The sequence below is a fragment of the Ailuropoda melanoleuca genome, chromosome 2, assembly GCF_002007445.2.
Source record: "Ailuropoda melanoleuca isolate Jingjing chromosome 2, ASM200744v2, whole genome shotgun sequence".
NCBI classification, from domain to species: domain Eukaryota; kingdom Metazoa; phylum Chordata; class Mammalia; order Carnivora; family Ursidae; genus Ailuropoda; species Ailuropoda melanoleuca.
In genome coordinates this window covers 6,299,564-6,308,069 of record NC_048219.1, presented here as the reverse complement: position 1 = coordinate 6,308,069, position 8,506 = coordinate 6,299,564, and positions in this window count along the sequence as shown.

The window sequence follows — 8,506 nt, the reverse complement described above, 5'->3', positions numbered from 1 at the left end:
AGCAGCCCGGGCGCCGGGAGGCAGAGTTGGAGCGCGGACCGGGCCGGGCGCCCTGCCTCCCCTCCCCGGCCGCGGCGTGGACCGAGGCTGCTGCGCGGCAGCGGGCTGGCGAGCGGGCGGGCGGCCGGACTGAGCGGCTAGAGCGCCCCACTCTCCTCCGAGTCCCCCTCACTCCGACACGAGGCTCAGCACTGCCATTTTACCCAGCGCCGTCGCGGCCGCCTGGCAAACCCGGAACGGAGCGCGGAGCGGGCGCAGGCCATGGAACGGACTCGCTCCCTTCCCCTCACAAAGGAGGAGGGGAGAGAACAAGCCGCGGCGGCGGCAGGCCTTCTGCCGCTTTCGCTCGGCAGCGCCGCCGCCGAAGGCTTCGGGGAAAACCCGGCCCGGAGCCCGCGCCTCCCCGGAGCCTGCTCCGCCTCCCTCCTGGCGTTCCTATCCGGGTCGGTCCCCTCCAGGCCGCACCGAGGGGAGCGGGCAGCGTGAACTTTACTCGCGGCTGCAAAATTGGCCTGAGCCCGAGACCGCGGCCGCCTCGGCCCAGGCCTGACCCCCTGGCGGCGGGCCTGGTCTCTTGGCTGCTACTTAGCACCTCTACAGCACTTTTCTTCAAAGCCTTTTACAAACCCGCTCTTAAAGACCCAGCTGAGTGATCGAGCAGGGTCTTACATTTTACCCCCTTTGCAAATCCAGCGGAATGACAGATAATTGTTAAGACTTTCCGTTTTCCCACTCCGCTCCCTCATTAGACGGGCCTCTAAGGCCCTGGGCGCTTGAGGTCCGATTATCCCCATTTTATAGAATTGGAAGGCAGAGGTGAAGGGACTACCCTGTCAGAGGGCAGAGGAGGGTGATTTTAACAAGTAGCAGCGTCCCCGTCTACTTAGCCTTAAAAACCAACCAAAAAACGATCAAGTCGTGCCATATTCAGCAATGCGATCAGAATGTAAGAATGGGTTTGAGATCAAAGCTGATCATCTCAACCTGAGATTATCTCAACACTAACATAAAGTGATCACCACAGAAGCTAATTTAGGGGCAAATGACAGCCTTCTAGCAGGAGAACCCAAGCCCAGTCTTTTCCTCTTAAGAGAACTTAGACCACAATGACCATAGTCCCAGTCTCCGAAGACAATACCTATAAGACTGTGAACAGCAGACAGAAGAGGCTCCAGGGACTGGAGGAAACTGAGATTCAAAGGAACCAATGCAGAAGAGGGATGGCCACATGGAGGGAAACCGTTTTCTCCTTACTTCAAGAGAGAAAGGGGGCAGTCTAACAGGTCACTTAAAAAATGGATGCAACCAAATTTGTTTTCTATCCTCCAGTGTAAAGATTCTTCAAAGTTTACTATTATATTCCAAGAGATGCAGATTGAGCTAGAGGTATACACAGAAAACTCTAGATCTACAGCCCTACCAAATCCCAGCAACAGCCTTTTCCTCCAAGCTGACTTGGAATGCTCTGACGTGACAGGCTACAAAAGCCAGAGGGGATTCCAGCTCCTCACCAGGCCCAAGGCTGCCTTGGGAGAGGCCCAGGCCAGTGTAGTCACTGAACGCTAGGGCCTCTTTTCCCCTCAGATTTTATAAATGGAGACTTCATAGCCACAGATCCATTATCTTAGAACTTCCAGATCCTGCAGGCCCCTTGGACAAGTTCTGGCCATGCCAACGGTCACCGTGAATAATTCCAAAAACCTGAGGTCGTTACTACTATGAAGAAAACTTAGTATCATCTTACACTAAAAAGGCAAAACCTTCCTGTTAATCTAAGCCTGGTGGGGTTTTTTTTCCTCCCTCAAGCCAAGAACCAAACTACCAGGCTCTGACTGACTGGAATGGGCCAGTGCCCTCATTTCACTCACAATCCTCAGGGGCAGCTACTCTCCTGGTGCATTAGGTCCTAGAAACCAAATTATAGGCTGCCTCATAAATGGAGCTTGGCTATTTAATCAACTGCTTCTGAGCTGGCAAACAGTCCCGAGTCCTGCACACAAATGAGGAATTTTTACATGCAATTACCCTGCCATTTTCCTCAGAGCTGGAGTGTAATGGGAAACCTGGAGCCCAGTGAAAATCTGGAAGCCAGGATGGATTTGTCTCCAGAGAAAGCCCTCATCCCCTTTTTTTCAATGGCTGTTCAATTTGGAAAGTGCCAAAATCCCTTTCCTACACGTGGGCACGCTGTTTTGAAAAGCACCACCATTTTTATCTAGCAATAAGGTAAAGTGCACAAAAATCTATCGACTTGGGCTGGAGGAGGTAATGTGGGATTTCTCCTTTATCATTTGAAAAAAAAAAAATCTCAAATCCCTTAGGGTCCTCTTCCACCCCTACCTTTAGAGCCCCATACCACTATCCCAGGGACTGCCGAGTTGAAGGGAACTTTTTTAGAAACTGGCCCATCACCTTTCCCTAGGGGCAATGGCAGCGGGAAAGGGGGGGGAGGGGAGGAGCTGGGCACGTGGCTGGCCGGAGCTCCAAGACACAGGTTTGGGGCTGCGGGTTCTCCCCGTGGAGTTTTCTCCCCCACAGCCCCAGTGTTTTAACCCCACACCCAGGCAGCTCAGGAATCCCGGCGCAGATTGGAGAACTAGGACTAGGACAGCGCTACCCTCACGAAAGCGCCTCAGCCACCAACAGCCTGATGGCAAATATGGACTGAATCGTTGACATGGAAACCGGACTAAAGTCTTGCTCGCTCCCTCACAAGAGAGTTCTTATCGCCATCCCCGACCGCACAGCACTTGGCAAACGTGGACTGGATCTCCCGCCCAGCGGATCAGGCGGAGTTTCTGCGCTCAGCTTTAACTCCAGCGGCTGCGGCAGCCAAGGAGGGGGGCAGGGCTGCCAGGACAAACCGACTGAAAATGGCAGAGGATGTGCTCTCATTTTATCCGGCTTGTACAGTATGCATGGATTGGGCCCGAAATAAGGGAACAACCTATTAAAATCCACGCAGTCAAATGCAAAATGTGGAACCGAGGCCTGGAGGGCTTGCTAAGAGAGGAAAACGTTTGCTGAGAGGACAGCCCTTCCTTTCTCGCAGTTTTGCTTCCCCTAAGTGTCCGAAATAAAAAACTCAACAAACAAACAAAAGATCGGGCTCGGCTCCTTCCCTTCCCCACTTCTTTTGGGGAAAGACGTTTTAAGCCCCGGGATCCTAGTGAGGGTCTGCTTCGGTTCTGAATAAGGCGCGGGGTATCGGTGGAAAGCCGGCTTGTGGCCCCCACACGCGTCCCCGCCGCGGCAAGGGAGCAGACACCCAGCGGAGCTCTCCGGAGTACGAACTGGAGCTGCGAGTTTGAGCAAAAGGGCAACTATGTCAGTTGACGGAAGCCAGAAGCAGAGTTCAAATCCTGGCATGGATTTCCGTCTGGAACTGCCTGCTTCTTAAAGTTTGTAACTCCGTGTTCAGAAACAGCCCCAGTGGAGGCTTTGGGAGCAGTGTGAAAGTCTAGCACTACCATCTGACAGCGAGCAGCAAAACTTTGGGCTGCATATTAAGCGAGGAAAGTGGATTGAAGCGAGAGTCAAGGCAATTCATTATATTATCGGCTCCCAGATGGGAGCCGTAAGATACGAACTGGATCGCCACGGAGAAAAATGGAATGGAGTCTAAATGGCTCTCAATAGCTCTTAGCGGTAAAATTATGCCTGCCCAGCACCTAGAATCCTGAAGCAGCAACCCCAGAGGCATCGAGCTTGGCGGGCGCTCAACAATTGCTTGTGTAGATGCTTTCCTCCACTTGTCTCAAAGTTTTAAAATAGTTTGGAGGAATTTACATTTAGAATAATAAGGGAAACATTTTGAGAAATGTTAATTTCTGAATGAGGATATCTTTTTTTCCCCTAGGAGAAGAGTAGCTCTGCAAAAATACCTTAGGATGTAAATCAACTTGCTTTTTTTATACCAATATAAAATGAGAATTACCCATTATCAAAATAAAATAAAGATCCAGGCTGGTCTGGTTTTTGGCAGATTTCAAACAAAACCCAGGTTCAATCTAACATGAGGAAATAGGTACCAACTCTCACACTCTAATATGTACCTTTTCCTTATCCATCAATCTCATTGGTGGGCTTGCTGCCTAGTCTTTTGGAGAAGACAGAGTAAAACTACTAACAATATTTTAAAGACAAACAAACATACCTGAACTGGAGTTTTATAAAACCACTAGGCAGATCAGGAATTTGAACATTTCTGCTGAGCCTCACTGAAGGTTTGTAGTCACTAACTGATAAAAAAAAAATAGTATATGAAAAATCTACTTGCAAAAAAGCTTGTAAGCCACTTTATAGTCCATCAGAAGAGAAACTTAATGATTTTGTATTTGGTACTTATTACACTAAGTTGTTTTTAGGTTTGGAGAGCTAGGTACCAACAATAATACCAAGAAAAGATAAGGTCAGCAATCTTAATATTGAAAGCTATTCCTCAGGAACAGGAAAAGTCTGTTATCTTTGACTTCCCATATTAAACCAACATAGGCTGCTTATATTTTGGTTTACTTTAAAACCAATGTAGGAAAACTTCACACATGTAGAATGATTGTAAGGGAAATTTTTGAAAGTTGAGGGTAGAGGAGAAAATCAGAAGGAAAATCAAATATTCTAGGTGGGTATTTCCTTCAGCCCTGATTGCATAAAGCTTTCTTACACTGCCATTTTACTGAGATAGGAAAAAGAGTCAGTGGGGAAATTTCTCATAGCAACTCTGGAATGGATCTGGAATGGAGTCTTTTGCTCCAACACAAGTTCTGTAGAAGAGAGTGGGAAAGAGAAGGAAAAACTGTGTGAATACTGACAAAATGGAGGGAGGCAGGCCTGCAGTTCTGTAAAACAGGATGGGAGGCTGAAACAGCAAATGTGCTGCCTGTTCTCTGCAACACAGCTACCTCAAGAGAATACTCCAGCATGATCATCCCAGGCTTTTTATGCAAGAATCAAAGAAAATCCAAAGGAACCTATTAGGCATAAGACAGGAAGTGAATGGCCCCTAAGGGAAAGCATTCTGACTAGCTTAAATAGAATTGAAACCCAACTATCCCTACAGAAAGAAAGTGGCTTCTTCCAAAGATAAAAGTGGACCAAACAAACAAGTGAGCTGTGAGATACTGTAGTGGCAGTGTTGTGGCACTCCAGTGAAATGCAGAACTTACCAATGACACCAAAGGAAAGCTGCCAGGAAAAACTACAGTGGGTTTTGGCACTTTTCCAAATTATCACTTTCTGCCTGGAAATTTAACAACATTGGATTCAGAAGCTACCAGAGGGGCTGGAGGGTGGGGACGGGCAGGTTAGTGCTCATCAGCCTACCCCTCCAAAGATACTACTGGAGACCTGTGTACAAATGTGTTGTTCTGCCAGTCTTGCTGTGGAGGGAGAAAACAGGAGACAAAGGAGAAACAACTCAATACACTTCATCAAGCCTATCCGACCAGCCATTGAAAAACAGCACTGAACCCCCACCACACACATACACATACTCCGCTCTACCACAGTGTTTTCATTAATAGAATCCATCCACAAACTACACTCAAATAAAAGAATATACAATGCCGTACGACATTAAGCACTATTTTTGTCCTGAACACCAAGCCCAGGATGTAGATTATACATTTCTTAAATGTGAGGTCCCTTTTGACTCAGAACAGTCCAAGAACTCATTTATTTTTTTTTACCCCACCAACCACAGCTACCTAAAAATATGGATATTCTGTCCAGCAAAAACTGGAGTTTATGTCTAATGTTGTATTTCCCCTTTAGCCCACCCAAAGTTGGAAGTCCAGTGTATTCTAGAAAAGGAGTATTATAGTTGATTCCACACCTACTCTCTGTTTTTTTTTTTTATGAACTAGCAGCCAGTGTTTCTAAGATGGAATCATGGGAGAGTTGGAGTACTACATGGCCTTCAAAAAGATCTTCTCTAGGAAAATACTTACAGGTAAGGAGGTAACCCTGACTGGCTACTGAGGATTCTTAGTAAATCCATCATTAGCACAATTTGTAACTGATCGTGGAGAGGTTTGATAGAAACCATTTTTATAAACTTAACCAAATACTAGAGATCACAGGCATTCAGTTTCCCCCTTGAATATTCCCCTTTCATGATGAAGCAACTTTACTGTATGCACCTGACCTTCTTCAGCAATCCTTGAGTTGCATGTGCTGTTCTGACCCAATTTATACCAAAATGGGTCTTCTGAGGCTCAGAAATCTTGCGAGCATGTTACTATTTCAACTGGAAGTAAATAGCATGACTATTGCTAATAATAAGATCATTCCAAAGCCATATTTATATACTTCATTCAGTACCTTGTTCCTTGCTTTTTTTTTTTTTTAAGATTTTATTTACTTGAGAAAGAGAGCACAAGTTGGGGACGGGGGACGTGGAGGGAGAGGGAGAAGCAGACTACCTGCTGAGTAAGAGCCTGAAGCCCAGGGCCCTGAGATCATGACCTGAGCTGAAGGCAGATGCTTAACTGACTGAGCCACCCAGACATCCTTCTTGTCCCTTGATATATATATATATATATATATATTTTTTTTTTTTTAAGATTTCATTTATTTATTTATTTGACAGAGAGAGTGAGAGAGCACAAGCAGGGGGAACAGTAGAGACAGAGGGAGAAGCAGGCTCCCTGCTGAGCAGGGAGCCCAATGCAGGGCTGGATCCCAGGACCCTGGGATCATGACCTGAGCCAAAGGCAGATGCTTAACTCTCTGAGCTACCCAGGCACTCCTTGTACCTTGATCTAACTATCTCCTGGAATACTTATTAATGCTATGTTTGGCATAGACTTTTTTTTAAAAGATTTATTTATTTATTTTTAGAGAGAGAGAGGGCAGGTGAGGGAGAGGGAAAGAGAACCTCAAGCAGACTCCACGCTGAGTGTGGAGCCTGACGTAGGGATCTAGCTTACCACCCTGAGATTTCCTGAACCAGAGCCAAGAATTGGAAGCCACCCAGATGCCTCTTTGGCATAGACATTTCTAAAGTCCCAGAGTAAAACTCACAGGACAGCCTTGTGATAGCAAGAGTGCTAAGACTAAATGCAATAACAAACAGGAACAGTCATGCTGAGCCATAACCACTCACTGACATCACCTTTTGACTGCCTATGAGTGATTCATATTCTCAATGATCTGTTAATTGAAGAACAATTAGTAGGTTCTTCACCGTTGCACATTATAGGATCTGACCTAGTGTCTCCCTTACCTCTACCCCACACATGAACACATACACACACGCTCTGACATCACGTTTTGGTGTAGGATGCTAAAATGAGAAATATTTAATAGGAACAACAGGAGAAACATTTTCTAAACAACTAAAAATATGAAGGGGACTGGATAATAAAGGACACTTGTTTTCTACTTTATTTAAGGTTTTCACTTCTATACTTCCACCCCAGGACACACACACACACAAATATACACAAACACAAATATACATATTCTACATACAAAAAGAATTCAGAGAATTCTTTATAAAATAGGTTTTTAAACAAGGGCTTCTTCATTTTTTTTTTTTTAAAGGGATCACAGATGCCAGCCAGGATTAGAGTTATACCAAACATTACCAAACATATTCTATACGGCCATTTTCCAAACTAAGTGAAACAGAACAAAAACATGGAGAAGGAATTTATAGGAATGGAGTACTACAAAGACAGATGAAAACTCTGTTAGGGGTCTTCTTTTGGGAGACGAGTGGGGTGGGGATGAGTTAGAAAGGACAAGATTTAAAGCAGGATGACCTACCTAATATTCAAGGCAAAGAGCCTACCATTTGAGAGAGCTATCTCAACATTTGAGACAAATGTCCAGACTTAAATTTTAAGTCAGATTTCCAAATGGCTGTATTCGTTTATAAACCGTAATGATCAAGAATTATTTTTTAAAAAGATTTTATTTATTTATGTGAGAGAGAGAAATCACAAGAAGGGAGAAAGGGAGAGGGAGAGGGAGAAGCAGGCTCCTGCTGTGCAAGGACCCTGGGATCATGACCTGAGCAGAAGGCAGACGTTTATCTGACTGAGCCACCAGGCACCTCCAAGATTTTAAATAGACTAGGAAATCTAATCATATGAACTATGTATGCTCAGATTCATCAGAGCAGAGGCTCTCCATGAATCAACTGACTATCTCTGGGCTATGATGCTTTAAAACCAGTCTAGAATTTTCCACTTTTTGATTTTGGATATAAATTCTCTCATTGAGTTTACTATAAATGGGAGCCCTTGGACATCACTCTGATGTGATGTCCGATATTGTATATACACTACCTTTGTATGTCCTATAAAGTATTGTAGGCTGATGTCTACCTAAGAGGAAAGACAATGCCTCCAAAATAGTATAGGCTTTTTTTATTCAAAATCTATAAGTTCTTAGCGCTCAGGTCAAGATCCCTCATTTTCAAACAAAGCTGATGAAGAAAGAGAAAAGAGAAACAAAGAAAAACTTAAGACACAGCGATACCCATTCTATAGGTCCTTGA